Below are 2,678 nucleotides of genomic sequence, written 5' to 3'. Positions count from 1 at the left end.
ACACCTCACCCAGGTGCCATTCAGCTTTCGGCACGGTTTTCACACCTCCGCTTGGGGGTTAATTCCTTCGGGACCACCCCTGGACAATTGTCCGCGTCTGCCCATTTATTTTTGTAACCATATTCAGCAGCAACCCTTGGTACAGGGACCCTCTATATAATTTTATAATTATATACAAAAATCGTTTTAGAAATAGTTAAATTTTAACTCGAGTAATTTCTATTAGAACTTTAATTTAATAGTTTAACTAATCTACAAACATTACAATTTTCAACATTTTGAAATTTTTCTGTTTTCTAAATTTCAGTCTGAAATAATTTTATTTAGGGATCGCCCCATTGAAAAACGTACATTTAAATTTTGAACGCTTTCAATTTTTTTATGATTATTAATTTGTTATAAATAAACTTCCAAGTTCAAAATTCAAAATTTGAAGACTTGAATCCCATCGCGTTGAAAATTATTCTTATTGAATAGTTGAAAATTTCTGAAAATTCAATTTCGAAAGCTTTGAATTTTTATTGATCTCATTTTCAAAACTATGTTTATTCTATAAACATTTCAATATTTCACGTTTTGAAACTTTTGAAAATACCCTAACATATTTCAAATCTTTTACAATCTTATACTACATTATTGAAATCAATTGAAAATTCATTGCAATCTATTAAAATATCCTAAAATATATTAAATCTTTCTAAATCTAATATTAAATTATCGTAATTAATTCAAAATTCCTTGAAACATTTTTAAATACTCTCAAATATTGCAATACCTTCAAAATATTTTGAGATACCTTGACCTTTTTAACAGATTTTTAAAGTACTTATTTAACATTCTTTGAAATTCTTTAAAATTATAAAAATGAGATGAAAATTGCTTGACATTTTTTAAAATATCTTCAAATATTTAAAATTCTTAAAAATCTGTTGAAATCTCTTGAAATTTTGTAAAGCTCTTGAAAATTCCTTGAAATTTTTAAAATATCCTAAAATATTTCAAATCCTTTAAAATCTCATATTAAATTACTGCAATCAATTGAAAATTCATTGGAAACTTTTTAAATATTCTCAAGTATTTCGAAACCTTTTAATCTTTTAATCTTTTAAAGATTTCTAAAGTACTTTGGAATTTTTTTAAATAACTGCTAAAATTGTTAAAATTCTGTTAGATTTCTTTAAATTATAAAAATGAAATGAAAACTTTTAACATCTTTTTAAAAATCCTCAAAGATGTAGAATCCTTAAAAATCTTTTAAAATCTCTTGAAGTTTTTAAAAGCTTCAAATTTAAGTTTAGAAAACAGAAAAATTTCAAAACGTTAAATATTAAAATTTTGTAGATTAGAGTTTTGAAAATGGAATTAATAAAAACTCAAAACTTTCGAAATTTTATTTTCAAAAATTTTCCACCAGGAAGTATGAATAATTTTCAACTCGACGGGATTCAAGTCTCCAAAATTTGGATTTTAAACTTAGAAGTTTATTTACAAAAAATTAGTAATCATAAATAAATTGAAAGCGTTCAAAATTTAAAAGTATGATATTTAATTTAATAGTTTAACTAATCTACAAACATTAAAATTTTGAAATTTTTCTGTTTCCTAAATTTCAGTCTGAAATAATTTTATTCAGAGATCGCCCCATTGAAAAACGTACATTTAAATTTTGAAGGTTTTCAATTTATTTATGATTATTAATTTTTTATAACCAAACTTCCAAGTTTACAATTCAAAATTCGAAGACTTGAATCCCATCGAGTTGCAAGTTATTCGTATTGAATGGTTGAAAATGTTTGAAAATTAAATTACAGGAATTTCAAAGAACTAAAAATTTTTTAGAAGGCTTATTAAAAAAAATTCAAAGTACTTTAAAAATCTCTAAAAAAAAGTTCAAGGTATGTCAAAATATTCTATAGGAATTTCAATATTTGAGATTATTCAAAAATGTTCCAAAGAATTTCCAATTGATTACGGTAATTTAAGATGAGATTTTGAAAAATTTGTTATATTTTAGGATATTTTAATAGATTCCAAGGAATTTTCAATTGATTTCAATAATGTATTATGAGATTTCAAAAGATTTCAAGTATTTTAGGGTATTTTTAAAATTTCAAGGAATTTTTAAGAGCTTTGAAAATTCTCAAGAGATTTCAAAAGATTTTTAATATTTGAGGATGTTTAAAAAGATGTCAATGAATTTTTAATTCATTTTTATTATTTAAAGGAATTCCAAAGAATCATGAACAATTTTAGCAGTGTTATTTAAAAAATTCCAAAGTACTTTAGAAATCTTTAAAAGGTGTCAAGGTATTTCAAAAGATTTTGAAAGTTTCGAAATACTTAAGAGGAATTTTCAATTCATTTCGATAATTTGAAGCAATTTCAAAGAATTTTAACTTTTTTTCAACTTTTCTGGTTAAAAGTGGAACTGCTTTGTTAGAAATTTATTATTTTTTTTGCTTGATGATTTATTAATTTTGTTGAAAAAATTTGTTTTCTGAAAATTTAACTATTTTGTAACTATTTTATTAAAAAACAGTTTTAACATTTTTTTTAAATGTATGTGTTTTATTCAAAATTTATTATTTTTTGTGCAGAATACTAATTGTTTTAGTTGAAAGTTGACTTATTTCTATTAAAAGATGTTCAATTAGCCATTAATATTATTATAATTATAA

The sequence above is a fragment of the Belonocnema kinseyi genome, chromosome 1 (assembly GCF_010883055.1).
Source record: "Belonocnema kinseyi isolate 2016_QV_RU_SX_M_011 chromosome 1, B_treatae_v1, whole genome shotgun sequence".
Taxonomy (NCBI): Eukaryota; Metazoa; Arthropoda; class Insecta; order Hymenoptera; family Cynipidae; genus Belonocnema; species Belonocnema kinseyi.
This window is presented reverse-complemented; position numbering follows the sequence as displayed.